The 21,372-nt window shown below is 41.4% G+C and overlaps 1 protein-coding gene and 2 long non-coding RNA genes across 6 annotated transcripts in view; 1 reads left to right on the plus strand and 2 right to left on the minus strand.

Annotated features, from left to right (window-relative positions):
• The window catches only part of NELL1 (neural EGFL like 1), a 382,749-nt gene that overhangs the window by 161,531 nt on the left and 199,846 nt on the right, over nt 1-21,372 (plus strand). The window lies entirely within an intron of this gene.
• On the minus strand, nt 286-19,398 carry LOC309528108. The gene is made up of 3 exons (XR_014217511.1): nt 19,312-19,398; nt 3,600-3,794; nt 286-645 (listed from the first exon to the last, which is right to left on the minus strand). It is a non-coding gene; the product is annotated as an uncharacterized lncRNA (long non-coding RNA).
• On the minus strand, nt 4,947-6,116 carry LOC309526887. Its single transcript, XR_014217012.1, has 2 exons — nt 5,943-6,116; nt 4,947-5,424 (listed from the first exon to the last, which is right to left on the minus strand). It is a non-coding gene; the product is annotated as an uncharacterized lncRNA (long non-coding RNA).

Consider the following 21,372-nt stretch of genomic DNA (forward strand, 5'->3'; position numbering starts at 1 on the left):
CCCTACATTAATGGGGAAATAGGCTGGTGAGAATTCACATTTTGCTTTGTTGTGAACAAGCCGAGAGAGAGAGACTCACTTTTGTCAGGGACTTAATTTCTTTATGCTCCTATGTTTTCGTAACTGTGCAATGTGATAAAGTCTTTGGCATAATCACTCTTCCACTTCCTGTATAACCTTAATTGAAATAATAATTTTGCAGTAATACATCCTTGGTAGATGATAGCTTATAAGTGTGAGCAGTAGGTTAGGTCCTGTAGTACAGCAAAATCCATACAGTATTAATTGGTTCTGAGCGCAACAAATATATATTTTCAAATTTCTTTTAAAATCTTGAGAATGGAAATGTCAACACAATGCAGCATTGCTTCAAGTTGTCCTTCTCTTTCATTATAGTATCAAAGTTGCAGCTGCTAGTCCACCACCTGTTTGCAGAGGACATTGTTACCCCAGAGTGCATTGCTAATTGCATTTCACAGCATGAAAGGTCATTCCTTATAAAATGCTAACGTTTTGTGGCTGTTTAAATTGACAAGGTAATATACAGCATAAGGTAACACTGTAAAGCAATCACAAACTGTGAGCTAGTGTGCATTCTTCCCTTCCTGAAAGCTCGGGGTTTGCGAAGGTTACCTTTGGCAAGATCTGAAAAGAAGAAAGGTCTGATAAGCGAGGGAAAAGATGGAAGTTGTAGGATACAGTTTAGTAAATGCAAATATAGAGAACAAAAATATCGGCCTAGTAGAAGATAGGCAGAATTTTTTACCTCACAGTTATATTTTTCTAGTTTGAACTTAAGAAGACATTAAGCTAGACACATGATTATGGTGATGAATTTAGATATTAATATGCTTTAACTGCTATTGCTACAGTCCTATGCTCAATTACCCACATATTTGTCCCACTAACTTAAGTAGGATTTATATACTACTGTGTTGGTGAGGGCAAAAAATATGTTGATGGTAGCATCCCCCACACTCACAACCACCCCTGAATTGTGAACTCTTCCGTTAATGACCACCTTTGAAACAAAGGTTGGTTATTTCTGTATGTGAAATATACTCGGAGTCGAGTGTGGATTTCATGCTCTTTATTCAGCTCATAGTAGTGAGGAATGAAAGTTTCCCCAAAATATCTGATTTATATTACATTATTTACACAATGGGCTGCACGTGATCGGCTAATTCTGGGATTCTCCTGTAGGCCAATCAGGTTGCAGATTCACTTCCATCTGGAGCTGGATTGGGTGGCTCCTGTGGACCAATCATACTGCTGCATTGTTCTAGGACCAATAAGACTGCTGCATTTTGGACCCTATTGTTCTAGGACCAATCAGACTGCTGCCTTTTGGATCCTATTCAACTCAGTACATAACAGTATGTTTAAGACTGATGTGTGTTTTCAGATTGGGGAAAGGTGCCAGTGTAGCAACCTTCATAGTCTGCAGCCCTTGATGCAGTTTCTTGGAAATAAGCCCGCTGCTGAAGTGTAGGATTGGTGTGCTGGACTGTAAAGTAGAATAGAGTCCAACCAGTTACATGCATCCAACATGAAGATAAGAGATGTGTTGTAAAGAGGAAAACCTGGAGGGCTTTGTGATATGGTTGGATGTGGTAGATGATGCCTTGCTGATTGCAAAGAATGATTTGCGTAGACTGCCATCACTTTCCCCTTCTAAATGAAACTGCTGAATCTGGGCATGGCTAAAGAAACTTCACATTGAGCAGTGCTGCAGCTGTAATCAGCAATAAAGTTCTAGCTACACACAGAGTAACGACAGACATCATTTAATGCTCCATTTTGAATTATTACTATTACTATTTTTATTATTCAATTTATATCCTGCCCTTCCTCTGGAAGGAACTTAGGGCAGCACGACTTTAAGATATTCACAACATTCAGAAATTAAGATATTCACAATATTCATAAATATGTCATATTTATATTTGTTGACTGATAGGCATGATTAGCTGCATCCCCAGGCGCTGTGACCTGCCACCCCATACCGTGTATGGAAATGAATGACCACTTGTGACAGCATACTTTTTGTGTGGCTCAAATTAGGCATCAACTTTATTGATTACAAATGTGTTTTTTGGATTAGGCATCTGCTTATCCAACCAACCCATTTGCTGGCTAATTCACCAATGGGTTGAACCAGTGGTGAGGGAATCTTATGACATATATCAAATATATTTGTCTGAGTGCCCCCGTCTGGGGGCAGAAGACCTCCTCCTGGATCCCTTTAACGGGAATCCATTCCCTTGGAAGGGCAGACAAAGGCGTACAACCTCCCCTCCAACCCTGACTAAAGCTTTTACCCAATGCCTTATCCGCTATCCAAGCCAACCCAAATACCAGCTCACTGCCAAATCACTCACATCTGCAGCCAACACTTTAGCCCAACCACAATATCTTTCAATCAGAAATCATTCCCTGATGCTGAGAACTGGATGTCACCCAGAGGGTCTTTTTATCAAACGTGATTTCAGGGTGCTGAATCTCTCAGCCACCTAACTGCTCCACCCTCTGCCTCATAGTCTGATTCACTTTCTTTCTTGCCCAGTTGATATGAGCTGGGTCAAGGATGTCATGCCACTGCCTTGGTAGCAGAGGATGGTTCCAATCGATCAACCTCTGAGTTATGGGCCCAGTGCACACCCCAATTGTGCTTGCCCCTTGGTCCAGCTGCTATTGGCCAATCTGCAGTGGACCATATTCAAAAGTTCCCAAGCTGGTGGGACAGGTTGTTAGTAGCTCCCGTCATCTAGGGAATCCGATTGGCGGGATGTTGCCATGCCACAAAACCACATTACCACTGAAGGTAAGTGAAATTACTACCTTTGTTCCTGCTCATGTACTGCTTTCATACCTTTACATCTACTGTTCATTGCTTTTGGTGATTTATTCATAGGATCATAGGAAGCTGCTGTATACTGAGTCAAACACTGGACCATTATTTATTTATTTGCATTATGACATCTTTTTGTTGTACACTGCCTTGAAGGCCCCCTGTTTTGGTGGGTAGAAGGCAGCCTATAAAATTTTGATGAAAAGAATGTTTGGCTTATGTTCTTCCCTTTTACAAGTGTCTAATTTTCACTTCATTTCCTACTCTGCATAGATAGTTTTTATCTGCTCCTGTAGTGCCCCCACACTTTTGCAACCCTGAGGTTAAAAGCTTTCTTATGTCTCATTAATTTGCAATGATGTTTCAATTTTTAACACTAACTGTGCTCCTCTGATTAAATCATCACGTTTCCACTGTATTTTCATAACAAGAACATAATTTAATTAATAGTAATAGATGCTTCCTGTGATAGGTGTTCTGAAACTACCAAAAATGGAATTTACATGCTTTGAGTTGCATGCAGTATTCATTCCTGAACATACTACTTACTACAACCCTCTAGATAATTAAAAATAAATTCAGGTTTGTCAGGATTTTGAAGATCACTGTTTTGGACATTCTGGCATAAGTTTTCAACTGACGTATAACCTCAAAGTGAACTGAAGTAGGTGCAATACAACCATCAGCTATGTATGAGTAGATTTGATTGGAATTTACAACTAAGCTATGTGATCAACTTGTTGCTCACCTCTGTAGTAGTCTTGATGCCATATCCACATTCATGGATTCACTTGTGGGAGGGAGTAGTCCCAGCTGTCCTGAAAGAGGCAGTGATCCAATCACTCCTAGAAATATACATCTCAGGCTTGTTAGTTTATGATAGCTACCAACTGCCTGGACTTGGTGGTGGGCTGGATGAAGGCCAAGGAACTGACTTTGAATCCTGGTAAGGTGGAGATGGTGCTGAAGAAACCAATTGAAATTGACCAAATTCTATGAAGACTTACAACACCTTATAGAAGTGACACCAAAGAAGGATGTTCTTCTCATTATAGGGGATTGGAATGCTAAAGTAGGAAGTCAAGAGATAAAAGGAACAACTGGCAAGTTTGGCCTTGGAGTTCAAAACGAAGCAGGGCAAAGGCTAATAGAGTTCTGCCAAGATAACAAGCTGGTCATCACAAACACTCTTTTCCAACAACACAAGAGACGACTCTACACATGGACATCACCAGATGGGCAGCATCGAAATCAGATTGATTATATTTTCTGCAGCCAAAAGATGGAGAAGCTCTATACAGTCAGCAAAAACAAGACCTGGAGCTGACTGTGGCTCAGATCACCAGCTTCTTATAGCAAAATTCAAGCTTAAACTGAAGAAAGTAGGAAAAACCACTGGGCCGGTAAGATACAATCTATGTCAAATCCCTTATGAATACACAGTGGAAGTGAGGAACAGGTTTAAGGATTTAGATTTGGTGGACAGAGTGCCTGAAGAACTATGGATGGAGGCTCGTAACATTATATAGGAGGCAGCAGCTAAAACCATCCCAATGAAAAGGAAATGCAAGAAAGCAAAATGGCTGTCCAACGAGGCCTTACAAATAGTGGAGGAGAGAAGGCAAGCAAAATGCGAGGGAGATAGTGAAAGATACAGGAAATTGAATGCATTTCCAAAAAATAGCAAGGAGAGACAAGAAGACCTTAAACGAGCAATGCAAAGAAATAGAGGAAAACAATAGAATGGGAAAAACCAGAGATCTGTTCAAGAAAATTGGAGATATGAAAGGAACATTTCGTACAAAGATTTCCATAATAAAAGACAAAAGTGGAAAGGACCTAACAGACGCAGAAGAAATCAAGAAGAGGTGGCAAGAATACACTGAGGAACTATACCAGAAAGAAATGGATGTCTTGTATACCCCAGGTAGTGTGGTTGATGACCTTGAGCCAGACATCCTGGAAAGTGAAGTCAAATGGGCCTTAGAAAGCACTGCTAATAACAAGGCCAGTGGAAGTGATGGTATTCCAGCTGAACTATTTAAAATTTTTAAAGATGACGCTGTTAAAGTGCTACACTCAATACGCCAGCAAATTTGGAAAACTCAGCAGTGGCCAGAGGATTGGAGAAGATCAGTCTACATCCCAATCCCAAAGAAGGGAAGTGCCAAAGAATGCTCCAACTACCGCACAATTGCACTCATTTCACACGCTAGCAAGGTTATGCTTAAAATTCTACAAGGCAGGCTTAAGCAGTATGTGGACTGAGAACTCCCAGAAGTGCAAGCTGGATTTCGAAGGGGCAGAGGAACCAGAGACCAAATTGCAAACATGCGCTGGATTATGGAGAAAGCTAGAGAGTTCCAGAAAGACATCTACTTCTTCTTCATTGACTATGCAAAAGCCTTTGACTGTGTCGACCACAGCAAACTATGGCAAGTTCTTAAAGAAATGGGAGTGTCTGATCACCTCATCTGTCTCCTGAGAAATCTCTATGTGGGACAAGAAGCTACAGTTAGAACTGGATATGGAACAACTGATTGGTTCAAAATTGGGAAAGGAGTACGACAAGGCTGTATATTGTCTCCCTGCTTATTTAACTTATATGCAGAATTCATCATGCAAAAGGCTGGGCTGGATGAATCCCAAGCCGGAATTAAGATTGCCGGAAGAAATATCAACAACCTCAGATATGCAGATGACACAACCTTGATGGCAGAAAGTGAGGAGGAATTAAAGAACCTTTTATTGAGGGTGAAAGAGGAGAGCGCAAAATATGGTCTGAAGCTCAACATCAAAAAAACGAAGATCATGGCCACTGGGCCCATCACCTCCTGGCAAATAGAAGGGGAAGAAATGGAGGCAGTGAGAGATTTTACTTTCTTGGGCTCCATGATCACTGCAGATGGTGACAGCAGTCACGAAATTAAAAGACGCCTGCTCCTTGGGAGAAAGGCGATGGCAAACCTGGACAACATCTTAAAAAGCAGAGACATCACCTTGCCAAAAGAAGGTCCGTATAGTAAAAGTCATGGTTTTCCCAGTAGTGATGTATGGAAGTGAGAGCTGGACCATAAAGAAGGCTGATCACCGAAGAATTGATGCTTTTGAATTATGGTGCTGGAGGAGACTCTTGAGAGTCCCATGGACTGCAAGAAGATCAAACGTATCCATTCTTAAGGAAATCAGTCCTGAGTGCTCACTGGAAGGACAGATCGTGAAGCTGAGGCTCCAATATTTTGGCCACCTCATGAGAAAAGAAGACTCCCTGGAAAAGACCCTGATGTTGGGAAAGATTGAGGGCACAAGAAGAAGGGGACGACAGAGGACAAGATGGTTAGACAGCATTCTCGAAGCTACCAACATGAGTTTGACCAAACTGGGGGAGGCAGTGGAAGACAGGAGTGCCTGGCGTGCTCTGGTCCATGGGGTCACGAAGAGTCGGACACGACTAAACGACTAAACAACAACAACAACAACAACAAGGTGGAGATAATGGTGATATCAACAACAACAGAAATTGTCATTGTTATTGTACCCTGCCCATCTGACTGGGTTGCCTCAGATGCTTTGGGTGGCTTCCAACAGAATATACAAAAACACAGCTGAACATCCCACATTAAAAGCTTTCCAATACTGGGCTGCCTTCAGATGTCTACAGAAGATAATATAATTATTTATCTCTTTGACATCTGACGGGATGGCATTCCACAGCACAGGCATCACTACTGAGAAGGCCCTTCATCTGGTTCCCTGTAACCTCTCGCAATGAAGGAACCACTAGAAGGCCCTTGGTGTCTGGGCTGAATGATAGGGGCTGAAACACTCCTTCAGGTATACAGGGTCAAAGCCATTAAGGGCATTGTGCTCAGAAACATTATGGGCGGGTGGTTCCTAAGCCTGTATAATTGGTCAATTGCTCTTGGAGATGCTTGTGGATCTATCTTTGACACTAGAAGCCCTGGAGACCTCAGTGACCAGGAGTGTGTTTTAGCACCATTTAGCTGGCTGACTAAGTTCAAGGTGCTGGGTTTGGACCAGGATGCCTGAGATATTTTCTCATCCATTATATGTCCAACAAATTACTGCACTCTGCAGGTGAGGGCCTTCTGCAGATGCCATCTTACCAGAAGGTCCATTCTTTATTGGGCCTTTAGTTTTGTGTATCAACCCTTTGGAATCCCCTCCCCTGAATATTAGACAGGTGCACTCTCTGTTGCCTTGTCAGCATCTGCTGAAAATCTTCCTTTTCCAACAAGTCATTTAGCAAGAGATCTTTCCCAGTCTGCATCCGTATCCAAATTGTTTTTAAGATTATGTTTTTTGTTTTACTGCTTTATTTCCTGTTGTTTAATACCCTAGGGTTCTTTGGAAGGAAGAATGGGGTATAATTTTAATAAATAATAAACAATTGTGTGATCTGCTTCTATTGATGTTCACTCTTAGAACATTTTAGTTACTGTGGATGAAAAACTACACATAACCGTGTACATTTCAGGTTGAATTGTATAATTTCAACAAAAATATTTGCATGTCTGTAAGAATAAGAACAAAGGCTCTATTATTCTACCTGTATTAATATTTTCTAGCTGTTGAGGTTATGTTTGCATGGGTATCTTTTATCAAACACTTAATATGCCAAGGGAGAGAGATTTCTTTTATTTATGCAATTCATAAACAACAAAATCAATTTGAGAATGCAACAACTTGTAACGCTATGGCGTGCCAGTTCTAGTGACACATTCTCTCACCAAGGTAAATAACATGTGACAAATTTATAGTGTTTTGAGTGTAACAGATGTATCAGATTGCAAAAGCAGTTGGAATAAAAGTTACTGCCAGCCCTAGGCTTTAGGGATTTTAAAATGGAGACATCTTATTCCCTGTCCTGTGCATCTCCTTGGAATATGGCACAACAAAACTGAGCACAGTTTTGTACTAACTGTATAGAGGAGTAGCATCACATACAAGATTCTGGTGCTTTTCATTACTACATGTGATGGTATTATTCTGATGGATGTCTGAAGCCAGTGGAGAGGCAGAATCAAATTTTATAAAACAGAATAAAGTGTAGTGTCTGCTTTCCATTATGTTCTGTTTTGTAACATTTTAGATAGTGTGGCAGAAATTTTACCTGCTTTGGTTCTCCTTCAATCTGAATTTTTTAGCTTAAGGAGAATTCCCAGTATGTTTGTTAGTACAGAAATGAATGACTTTCTCCCCTGTATTATTTGTTCTTAATTTTATCAAACTCTTAACATAACCATTTTTCTGTTAATCCAAATAGATTAGATAGATAGATAGAGGTATAGATATATACTTTTAATTCTAGCAATGATTAATGAACCTGGGCCATGTTTTTAGCTTTTGTTATTTTTATCTGTAAGCTGCCTTGAGTCCATTTCAGGGAAACTGGCAGAGGCAGGGAATAATAATAAGATTAATAATAATAATAATAATAATAATAATAATAATAATGCCTTTTTCAAGTGGGCACCTGTGTGTTTTAAATCTCTGAAAAATAATGTTATCTTTCTGATCAGTGGTTTGATCAGGACACATGGGAATAATTTAAAGCAAGCAACTTCCATCCAAAAATACAAATCCTGTTAGAGGACCATGCCACAGCAAGTCAGTGCCTGCACATACCACTAAACATTTCCAGGTTTAATAAAGCAAGATATGTTTGAGTTGTACGCAATTGCAGCCAGCCCCATTCTTGCCATTTTGCTCCTCCCTTCATGCAAGCAGCAAAATAAACCAGAGTCCAGCACTTAGTTTCATATTACCGTTGAAACTATTGTTAAGGACTTCACAGTAAGGCTTGGTTATAAAACAATTGCTTCAAGGTTGAAAAAGTTTGACATACTTATCTTGATAAATGAATGGGAATATGTTGATAGTTTTCACAATTTGAAAAGTGGAACTGTGGTTCAACTCTTTTCACAGAGGTTAGGACAAAGTAGCAGTGGAGTTGAACCACAAAAGGAAATTTATTTGTTTAACCTTATTAAAAGTTCATCACATGGGCAGACTGCCCAGCAACTGCCTTTCAGTGTAGTGGAGGAACCTTCCTTGGGGTCTAAAACTGGGTAATCATAAACATTTTAGTTACAGGTCACTTCTATCCAAAACCAGAATAGTGGAAGAAATGGCTCAGCATTCTTATTTTGTAACTCTGGAGACCACACAGAGGGATTTTGTGAATTTATAAATGTTTTTATTGTACCAGCACAGTTGTACAAACATTAAGAAAGAGATATGGGTCTGCCCAGTGCTTTTTGTGATTGTACTCACTAGTACAGAGTACCACCACTTCTGTTTTTGCTATACAAGACAGCCATTTTGTGCTGGCCTATCATACTTTTATCAAGATATGACTACCAGCACCTCTTTTTTAAAAAACAAAAAAGTACTGAGCCTACCCAATTATCACTATCACATTTAAATTTCCAATTTCCCCATTTATACTTTGATTTGTAATTTTTAAGCTATTGATATTTAAAAAAATACCGTATTTTTCGGACTATTGGACGCACCGGTCCATAGGACGCACCTAGATTTTTTTTTGGGGGGGAAATAAAGGCAAAAAAAAATTATCCCCCCCCCGCCAGGCGCGGGGCTGGGGCGGGGAAGCCCGAGCTTCCCCCTCCCCCAGAACGGGACCCAGAGCCATGCCGAAGCTGCGCGCAGCTTTGGCATCGCTCTGGGAACTTGCGGGGCTGGGGGAGGAGGAAGCCTTCCGCCAGCCTCCAAACCATGTCGGGAGGCAGCGGGATGGCGCGCTGCGCCTCTCCCGCTGTCCCCCGAGTTTGCAGGGCTGGCGACGGGGAGGAGCAGGCTTCTTCCCCCGCCAGCCTTCTAGACAAGTCGGGGTACAGCGGCAAAGGCGCGCTGCGCCTCTCCCGCTGTCCCCCGAGTTTGTGGGACTGGCGACAGGGAGGAGCAGGCTTCTCCCCCCGCCAGCCTTCTAGCCAAGTCGGGGGACAGCGGCAAAGGCGCGCTGCGCCTCTCCCGCTGTCCCCCGAGTTTGCGGGGCTGGCGACGGGGAGGAGCAGGCTTCTCCCCCCGCCAGCCTTCTAGACAAGTCGGGGGACAGAGGGAAGGGCGCGCTACGCCTCTCCCGCTGTCCCCCGAGCTTGTGGGGCTGGCGGTGGGGCTCTCCTGAAGCCTGGAGGCTCCCCCCCCCAGCCTCCAGATCAGGTTGGGGAATAGCGGGATGGCGGAGCGCCGCCATCCCGCTTTTCCCCGACCTGATCTGGAGGTTGTGGGGATGGTGGGGGGGAGAAGCAGGCTTGCTTCTCCCCCCCCCCAGCCTCCAGATCAGGTTGGGGAATAGCGGGATGGCGGAGCGCCGCCATCCCGCTTTTCCCCGACCTGATCTGGAGGTTGTGGGGATGGTGGGGGGGAGAAGCAGGCTTGCTTCTCCCTCCCCCAGCCTCCAGATCAGGTCGGGGAATAGCTGGATGGCGGAGCGCCGCCATCCCGCTTTTCCCCGACCTGATCTGGAGGTTGTGGGGATGGTGGGGGGGAGAGGCAGGCTTGCTTCTCCCTCCCCCAGCCTCCAGATCAGGTCGGGGAATAGCGGGATGGCGGAGCGCCGCCATCCTGCTTTTCCCTGACCTGATCTGGAGGTTGTGGGGATGGTGGGGGGGGAGAAGCAGGCTTGCTTCTCCCCCCGCCAGCCTCCAGATCAGGTCGGGGAATAGTGGGGTGGCGGCTCTGCGCCTCCCCGCTGTCCCCAGCTTTTGGGTGCAGGCTGCTGCCCGCAAGCCTTGCGAGCCCGCGGGACATCCCGCCGGGCTTGCAAGACTTGGGATAGCTTCCTGAAGCCTGGAGAGCGAGAGGGGTCGGTGCGCACGGACCCCTCTCGCTCTCCAGGCTTCAGCAAAAGCCTGCATTCGCACCATAGGACGCACACACATTTCCCCTTCATTTTTGGAGGGGAAAAAGTGCGTCCTATAGTGCGAAAAATACGGTAACTCTTTTGTACTAGGTTCTTTTTGGCTTATTTTCTACTTTGGCCTCCTTATACCTATTTCAGGCCTTCCTTTTCTTTCTTTCTTTCTTTCTTTCTTTCTTTCTTTCTTTCTTTCTTTCTTTCTTTCTTGTGCAACAGCATTTTGTTCCCATTTAAAGAATCTGATAAACAAATGTGATGGCATTAATCTTCAATGTTTAGACATATCCAGAGGTGTAGAATTACATCTTGTCAGACTGAAAGGTTAGCTGGCAGGAATGCCATCTTCCTTTTCTGACCTAATAATTCTTGCAATTTTGTTGTGGGTGTTACCCAGTTCCTATGATGCACTTTCAAGGTCATTCCGCTTCAGTGGTGGTAAGAAAATGTGATTTTCTAGAGGGCTTTACAATTGTCTTCAATTAAAATGCTTCATAAATAGCAGATGCATATGTTCTCAGATATAATGCTTTGAAATACAAGTATGAGCTTTTCTTTCTTTCTTTCTTTCTTTCTTTCTTTCTTTCTTTCTTTCTTTTTTCTTTCTCACAATCACAGTCCCTCTATGCAAAACATTTGCCAATTTCCCTTCATATCTTCATTTTGATTACTGTGTCTGTCTCATACATCTTTGTCATTTCTGCCCCCCAGGCTTTAACACAGAGATTGCAATTGGGTGCCTTCATTGTATTTATTGCTGAAACAGGGGTATAAGGCATGAATATGCAACTGCATCTGCAAATGTAAGGACAACCTGAATATTTATAAATGTAGTCTCTTAATTCACATATTGAGAAATCACATAGTTTTACAATCCAGTTCTAATGATATGAATGGCAACAGTGCACAGAGTGTCTTAAACTACAGGCGTATCTTATCTGCACAGTGCAAAGCAAGTTGGCTAATTGCAATTCCCTTATTATCAGCAATGGTGTGGATGGTGTTGTTAGTGGTGTGGTGAGTAAAACATGACTTTAACATAGCATGTTATATTCAGTATGTCCATTCCACATCTGCAGCTCTTTCTGTTCAGTGTAACAACTTTGAATGATTTCACTATGCTGTATCCAGCAGTAGTGCAATAAGCCATTCAGTTGTGAAGAAGCCCTGTTTAGGGAAGTTTTTGATATTAATGCTGTATTGTTTTTAACACTTGATTGGAAGCTGCCCAGAGTGGCTGGGGAAACTCAGCCAGATGGGCGGGGTATAAATAATATATTATTATTATTATTATTATTATTATTATTATTATTATTATTATTATTATTAACCAGAACTCTCTTACACTAAAGTGATGACCAGGTGAATATTCAGTCATGCTGCAGTGTAGAAATTTCTGAAGTTGTGCTGTCATTGAGCAGTAGAAATAATTTCTAAAGTTTATCCAAATGCCTAATCTGTGGTTGTGCTTAGATTTAATATGAGTAATAGTCATTTTTCCTCTTATGTTACCAATCAAACAATATAAAGCATTGGTGAATGTGGGAGGGGGCATTCAAAATGAATATAATAATTTCTGTTTAAATTAAAATTTAGAAAAATTGGTCATGGGATGCAACTTTATGGGTGAAATGGTCAAGGAGGATGAGTCTGATAGATGCTAAAGAATGCGTGGAAATAGAATAAGTTTTCAAACTTGTTTTTGTCTTTCACAGATGTTTTAAGCAGATGTGGAACTGTGTAGAAAGCAAGTTCTCTCCCCCCCCCCATATCTTAAACCAAGGGGGAAAACGTATTACAGCTTTTTTAGAAATTGTTGATAACTTTCACCTTGTCTGCAGTTGCACAGACCCAAAGAATCCCTTAAGGCCCTTGAACTATGCACTCAAGGAAGTAAAAACATCAGTGAAAAATGTGGAGTTACCTTATGCATTCCTAACACCATCTGCCAACAAGACAAATGAAGAAAAGCACACAGTGCTCCTTCAGGCCTTGTTACTTTGGTGATTTTAAAAGTGAGCTTAAGGGAGATGTTAAAGATTGCACCTTTTCTGACTATCCTTCTTTAGATAACCTTTGAAAACCATTGGAATCTGTCTACAGTCATTTGGAGTAAGACTACTTGTTACTGCGGCAATGCATTCTCCCCTCCATTTGGTTTGGGGGCACTGATGATACCTCAGATTCTGAAGGTCAGGCTCGCCACAATGTTGTGCAGCTTCCGTTAACCTGTTACCCTTTAGGTAACTTTATTTGCTTCTTGGTTTTGCAGCCTCTCCAGCTGAATCAATGCTATTGTGAAAAGGTCAGCCACATTTTGAAGAGCCTTCACTTTGTAATGGAATGCAATGCAGAGCTTGCAAGCTTTATTTCACACAAGAATCAATTTGAAGCCCCTTACTGACGTGGATGTGTGGTTTTCCTCTAATGATTTTTCTGTTAATATCAAATTTGTGTGAACTACAGCACATCTTTTTTTCTGATAAGAAACTCATTGCTTGACAACAGTATCCAAATTTACCCTTTAAAGTAATCAGCATGTTGTTGCATTTTGGTTTTGTTGTTGATGTTATTCTGCATAAAAGGCCCATACAGGAAGAAATGAATGAAAAGGGCCTGTGTGAAGTTTTAGTGATTACAGACCTAAATATTTCCCTTGGGGGAAGTTGATTGGAGAGTATTTTTCTTTGCTCTGCTGCATCTATGCTGACATACTAGGTATTCATTAATTATCATGGGATAATTCCTGAGTAGGAATAATGAATCACCCTCTTACAGTAAGTTTTCAAGTACACAGGAATTTGTGTGAAGGCAAACGGAATGGCTCTTCCATATTTTTTAAACAAAATTGATATGCAGGATAAATTGTGCATGCTCATCATTTTATATGTGTTAAGGATAAATTTGATGGTGTCACCCTCTGATGTTTCTCTTTATTAGCTATAACGTTCTTTTCATACTCAGTTTAAAATTTTATTAACTTTTTTTTTTGTAAAACATTTTTATTCAATTTTCCATTATAATAGATGTCATGAACCTGGCATTCCTAAGCTCTCTTTCATTTTGCAGTGTTGGAAATAGGCCCCTGCAGGGGGAGAAGTGCAGAACCAGGGGTAGTTAATTCAGGACACATGTGGGAAAGTGAGCTATATTCAAGCTGTGGGCCATATTTTAAGTGAATGTGTTTTGGAATGGGTTATGGGAATTTCACATAGCTTGCGAGGTATTTGGCTATTGTTTTTGTGAAGTTCTGTACCTCAGTCCTTCTTTCATCCATGCGCTGTATGGATCCATGCATCCATCCATGTTTTGTTCTGAGCGTTTTTATCTGATTTTGGTATCAAAAGTGCTTTTGATTATTTTGAGATTTAAAGTGCTTAACATTGACTGAACAGTATCGTGTTGTTGTGCTTAGTGATAAATAAATGAAATTGCATTTTATTTGAAATTTCAAAGATCTAGCTGTGTAATTTGGAAATGTCACAGCCTTCCCTCAGCTTTCATATTTGCCCAGGCTCCTCTCCAGGCTTTCTGAGACTCAAAAATTAGTTGTCTGGCTTTTGTATTTATTTGTGAGGTATTATTGGATTGTTTAATTTCTGACCATTTATGTACTGAATCATACTTACAGACATACGTACGTTCATCTACTAACTAGTCTGAGAGTTAGTGCTATCTTTGCCAGAAATACTTACATAGCTGTGTGAAATGCTTTGGCCAGAAGGCAAGCGAGTTATCATCTGTTAAGCCATTTGGTGCTTCAGGGGACAAACTGTGCTAATGCTGTTAGAACCACACTGAAGTCAGATGCTTGTATTTGATATTTTTGTTTAATGCTACACTTTTTAAACCTTGGGGGGTGTTTTGTTTTGCTGTGTGCCAGTTATATATCTCAGGCTATTTTTATGGCTTCTTTCCAATATGATCTTAATGAATATAAGAAAATATGGAACCACATTTCTGTGTAAGTAAATGTGTTGGTTAACTGTGGAGGTATTTCTATTTATCAGCCATATATATCCCTCATCAGACAAGATATACAACCTCCCAACCAACATACATTAGAATCCCCATTTTCTAAACCATAGCTGTGTAAAGTTCTATTTCTTATTAATTCACAGCTTATTCTGCTATGGTATAGCATATTCTGTTTTTTTATTATTAATTTGAAGCCTATTCCATTATTGTAACTGCAAGAAAATAGCACTTCCTTTTAGTGAATCTCTGATCTGATTGTTTTGCATGCGTTTTCCTAGACTGTTTGTATAAATAAATTTGTACTTGCACAAAGTACACACAATGTACTATTTGTATTTATATCAGTATGAGTGCACATAATACTGGAGTTAATTTTAGCCTTGTTATTTGAATCAGTTGTATCCTTCATATATTTTATTTTGGAAGCACTGCACACTGAAAAACATTCTACTTAATTTAATGATCTAACTTAAGTCTCGGTTATTTTGTTCATACTCAAGAAAATGAATTTAAATAGGTAAATGTGTGAGATGCACTAAAAACAGGAGCTGAAACTGGAACATATTTATGAATAGTACTCATGATGGCTTTTAAGATGTCATTGCTAATAGTGAGATGTTAAGGTACTCTGGCAAGTGGAAGCGGCATGCAATAGGCAAAGGTGTAGAATGCTCTGTTAAGTTAGGTAAACCATCAACTTGCCCAGAGGCAAATCATACATGATTCTGTTTTCTTCTCACTGTGGCAGAATGTGTTTTGCAGGCAGCTGTTACCTCGGTAGAGTCCTGGACAGACTTCCACAATTTGACCCCATTAGTTTTATATGGCAGCCCACCAGGAGCTTGGTTAATCTTCTGTTTCTGCTCTCTGCTTGGCCTTGCAAATACAGCACGATTGTTAAAACTGGAACATCATCAACAACAATCCCAGTGGGCTGCTGTTTATTTAGTATCTCACAAATGGTGCAGACCAGGTTTTAGGCTTTTTTCTCTTCTTCCCATTTTTGGTTGCTCCATTATGAATGTTAATTGTTGGGACTTAGGCTGTGGCATTCTGGATCAGTGCAGCAGCAGGCTGCATTTATTTAAAATGACATAATCGTTATTATTATTTTTAGTCAGGATCTACCTCTCTTAACTGCCAAAACATATTGGCTACACATAACAATGAACCAGCTTTTCTGATGTGGTTTATTGGGAATAAACAGTGTGCTAGTGCATACTGCCGAATTGCTCCTGCTTCACTCTTCCCCTGGTATGAGTGGAATAAACAAATCAGGAAAGCTGGTTACATCCAAACCAAGGATTATGGTTTCTTCTCCCTACCAAACTATGACCACTAGCTAACTTTAACCAATGGTTTGTTTTTGGCTTAATAATTGCAGCTTGTTGGGCAGCAAAAACAACAACCCCACGACCTCTGATTGGATGTAATGGGAAGTCAAGGGTCCCTAGTTTGTTTATCCTGCTTGTACCAAGGGAGAAACAAAGCAAGAGTAATTGGTCAGTGTACATAGCATGCTGCTGATTCCTGATAAACTACCACAAGCTGTCATGGTGTGGCAGAAAAGTAGGACTTTTTTCATTCCCCCTTATTCCGCTTTATTCCTTTCCATGCCATCTTTAATTCTTTACTATAGTCAACCTGAGATCAACCTGAGATCTAAATAGCAAGTAGAATACCATGGCCCCATTTGTTTCTCTAGGCCTTTACCTTCCCACCATTCTTAAAGGTTAGATGGCACTCCAGAATGGCATGTGATGGTTTGTGTGGATGTACTGTCCACTTAAGAGATGCAGGTGGTGCTGTGGTCTAAACCACTGAGCTTCTTGGGCTTGCCGATCAGAAGGTTGGTGGTTCAAATCCCCGCGATGGGGTGAGTTCCCGATCCTCGGTCCCAGCTCCAACCTAGCAGTTCAAAAGCACACCAGTGCAAGTAGATAAATAGGGACCGTGATGGCGGGAAGGTAAATGGCATTTTTGTGCGCTGCTCTGGTTTCGCCAGAAGCGGCTTAGTCATGCTGGCCACATGACCTGGAAAAACTGACTGCGGACAAACATCTGCTCCCTCGGCCAGTAAAGTGAGATGAGCGTCGCAATCTGAGAGTCGTTCGCCACTGGACTTAACTGTCAGGGATCCTTTACCTTTACCTTTAATTTAAATACTTCATGTATCCAACAGTATCCAACAAAGTGATTCTGGTAGTGCAACACTTTTTTGCTTGCACTATGGAATGAGAGTTCCATGGACTGCAAGAAGATCAAATATATCCATTCTTAAGGAAATCAGCCCTGAGTGCTCACTGGAAGGACAGATCGTGAAGCTGAGGCTCCAATACTTTGGCCACCTCATGAGAAGAGAAGACTCCCTGGAAAAGACCCTGATGCTGGGAAAGATTGAGGGCACAAGGACGAGATGGTTGGACAGTGTTCTTGAAGCTCCTAACATGAGTTTGACCCAACTGCGGGAGGTAGTGGAAGACAGGAGTGCTTGGTGTGCTCTGGTCCGTGAGGTCACGAAGAGTCGGATACGACTAAACAACAACAACAATGGAACAAGACCTCCCTCTCCTCTTGCAGTGCACCCCACGCCTTCCCCAAATCTGCTTCAGAGAGTTGGGGGAAAATCCCTGAACTGATTCAGGGACCATGCAGTGAGAGGATAGGGAAGGGAAATTCCATTGCACAGCTGAAAGTCCTTGCATTAGCAGAGATACAGTACTTGATTGGATACTGCCCATTATGAGTGATCTACCTTACAAAGTTGTTGTAAACTTCATTGGGATTTGTATGGAAGACCATATAAAAATATTTTAAATAAATTAAATGGCAAGATGGGAATTACACTGGTATCTACTAGAGTTGCCCAGTAATGAATTAATATTGCTTAAAGAGTTTAGATTAATTATGGATTAAATGTTCATTCCAATTCCTGTGCGTTCTAGTTTTAGGCCTTTTAATATTTAAATACTGTGGTTGACCTTCATGGCAGTGTGCAAGTTCAAGGAAGTAAGGATGATTTTAATATTAGCCTAAGATATAGCAGGGTTTGGGGGGGCAGGCGGGGGGAGAGATTACATGTGCTTGGATAGCAAGAAACCACACCGTTAATGTAAAACTGCAAAGTGTTTGAAAAAGTTTGAATTTGAGAAGTAATAATTGTGAAGCAGAGAATTGCAAGAGAATCATGAGGCAGAATGTAAGCTGATGCCGATGAGGTAGGGGATACACTTGGCCTTTCTGAAAATAAGTCTGCGCACCTGCATTTCTGCATATTTGTCACCTTTTAGTATGCCTTTGCCTATTTAAAACTTTGTTGTATTTTATATCAAAGCATAGCTTGTAAGCTCTTCATGAAGCCTGCTGTGTTGCTTCCTGTACTCTAAAAAGCAAAGTGTACCACATACGCATGTGCTGTTCTGGAGGTTCAGCCAATTTGGGGTGTTTGGGGGGGGAGCTCATTGCACAAGCAGAAGACCTTGCACAGTGCTCTTGCTCACAGGACTGTCGGGTGTGTGTGCAGGAGCCCTGTGACCAATAGGACTTTGCAGGTCTGGAGCCTTCCTAAGTTTGTTCTGAAGAGGCAAAGCACGGCCTCACAGGTGAGGCCAATTGGTAACTCACAGCACCTGGTGGCAAGAGCTGGGAAGGGATATAAGGTCAGCATTTCCCTTCGGCTCTTTGCCACAGCAACACGCTTCCTGCCTTGTTGCATTTGGCTTCTTGCTTCCTGATCCCTGCTTCTTGATCCTCGGACCCTTGACTCCTTGCTTCTTGATCCTCTGACCCCTGACTTTGTGACTCCTTGCTTCCTGACCCTCGGACACTTGGCTTCTTGACTCCCAGCTCTCTGGCGCCCAGACTCTTGACTCCTGGCTTCTGGACCCCCTGGCTTCTGGACCCCCATTCCCGCTCCCACCCTGTAATCTTGCCCCCGGTCCTGACGTCCTTCTGGGACTTTGATCGCCCGTGAACCAGATCGTGACAAAGACACATTAGGTGAATACAACATTATGTATTTAGAAGACATCCAAAGCAATTGTTGGTTTATGTTTCCCATATGGCAGACGGAAGGGCATTCCACAGTGTTGGGTCAGTGGCAGAAAATGGCTGTTTTGGGGTTACCACTCTGAAATATTTTGTGGGGTGTGAAGCCATGTCTAAAGTTTTGCCTGATCTAAGTCATTGGTCTTCAGCTGGTGGGTCTTATCTGAGACGGATTTCAACAGCAGTACTACCACTATGCAATTGTATGATATAAATTAAGAAATGGACTCCCAAATGCGTGTTTGGGTTAACAGTGGTTCTCTGGTCTGAAAAGGTTGAAGGCTACTCGATCTAAGTGATCTTAAAGATCCAAGTAGGTACAAAGGATCTTTCAGGTAAGTCGGGCCCAATTTGTTTATGGCTTTATACAGTGCTTTTTTTCTTTTAAAAATAGGTTTAGGGGTACTCTCATTTTCTTACTCATATTGAAATACTGCCCCTCAATGAGACCAAACTTAGATTCACAAAATGTTTAGGGGTATGCGTACGCCTGTGTACCACCCAAAAGCACTGACTTAATATGTTAGTAACAAACCTTGAACATGGCTAGAAACTGGCTGGTAGTCCGTGCAGGTCCTTCAGTGCATGTGCTGTACTCAACAACCTGGCCACAGCTACTGGCTACAGTTTCTGAAACAGTCTCAAGGAAAGTCCCACATAAAGTTCATTACAATAGTCTAATTATGAGGTTACAAATGCATGAATCATAGTGGCCAATCTATCTCTAACTAGAAAATAGCATAGTCGACATATTAAAATAAGGTGAAAAGATGTGTCCCTTGCCCTCCAGATTACATGGCGCTTCAAGGACAAAGATGCATCTAAGAGCCAAACCCCAACCTAACCTATTCTTTCAGAGGGAGTGAAACCCTGTCCAGGCCTGATAAACTCCCCAACATATAGATTGTCTGCCTTATGATTTAGTCTGTTCATTGACCTTCAGTTTGCTGGTACTTATGAATCAGGCTAGATTGGGAATTTCTAGCTTGGTGCATATAGTCTGTTTTCCTCCTTGTTGTGTTTTTGTGTGTGCCCTTAATACAGATGTGGATATCTGAGTGCAGAGCTATATTTCAGAAACTGAAGTCTGCAAAATGCATAAATTGTTGCATATATGTATATTAATATGGTATAAAGGAAGCATGACATAGTATCTACATTTGACTTTGTTAAAATGTATTATATTACTTGATAATTATAAAACATTAAAAGAACCTTCATGTACAAAAGTGAAAATATACTGTTTAGTTTACGTGAGAATATAATTTGTGCATTCTTTGCAGAATATACACAGTCCATAGCAAAAATGTACAATGTAATGCATTTGTGATTTAGCATAATGATAGATCTCAGCTTCATGAATTACACCTCCAGGCTGTTGTGTGGTGTGCTGTAATTTCATTGCGATAATTTAATCATCCGTGAAACAAAACAAAATACCAAACTCAACACATGTTAATCTAATGCATTTATAAGATATTATTTATTTATGTGTGTGTGAGAAGAAATGTAAATTAAAAGTTGCAAATGCTACTGAAAGTCATGCATAAAGCTTTCAATCCAGTTTAAGAAGATGGTGTGACGAACAGTTGGAAAAATTAAGTACAAAGCTTTGTTCAATTACCAGTTAATTAATACATCACTATCCTGATGCCAGTTCTTATTGCAGTGATGGGTCAACATCTGAAAGGCACACAGGAATAATCTTTAATATTTTTGAAGAGTGGCTTAGACTGCCATAGGATATCTGTGTTTCTTCCATACCATGACCACCAAAAGTAGTTCTTGACTAGCTTGTAATTAAGGATACTGGTGCAGCACACTTACCCAGTATTACTCTTTCTGGAACTTGCAAAGCCAAGTGCCACCCCCAGAGCATCCCTGAAGATGCCTGGCATCATCATCAATATCATTTTGCATTCCTTAAGGGGCCCTCTTCTGAGTATCTTCAAAGGTATATTTTTTAAAAATATAAAAAAGATTCCCCAAAATTATTGTTACTAAATGATGTACAATTACAGTCAAAAACAGACCTGAAGATCCCCTGCAAACAAGCAAACCAGACAAGCAACTTACTTCGTGTTATATTCATGCAATTCTGAAATTCCCCCTTCTCACATGGTTCCTATTCATTCTTAAACATCACTTGACTAGCTTATTATTTTTACTGATTGTTGGATATGGATGGAATAACCAAACTATGTTATTTGCACTTTATTACAAATAATGCCTTCTGTACTGGATTCAACTAACAAGCTCTGTCAGGGAGTTCTCCCCTGGGCCTGCCCCCCATGCATGCCCCATGTACCCCCAAAATAGCTCAGGGTTGGGTGTTAGGAGAAACCCCAGAACAACAGGTGTGCGGAGGGAAGGAGCTGAAATGCTTGTGCCAATAGAACAGTTACCTTAGTATGACGTTGAATTCCTCCCAGTATGTCACCCCAATACTTGAAAAGGCTCATTCAGGGCCTTTCTTCATTCTCTTTTGTCCAGGTTATAGGATGGCACTGGGAAGACCCTCCTTCCTGTCCAACTTCAGAACAATTCCATAGTGGAATTGGGATTCACCAAAACCCCAAATGAATCAAAGTATTAT

The sequence above is a fragment of the Podarcis vaucheri genome, assembly GCF_965113315.1.
Source record: "Podarcis vaucheri genome assembly, chromosome: 1".
Taxonomy (NCBI): domain Eukaryota; kingdom Metazoa; phylum Chordata; class Lepidosauria; order Squamata; family Lacertidae; genus Podarcis; species Podarcis vaucheri.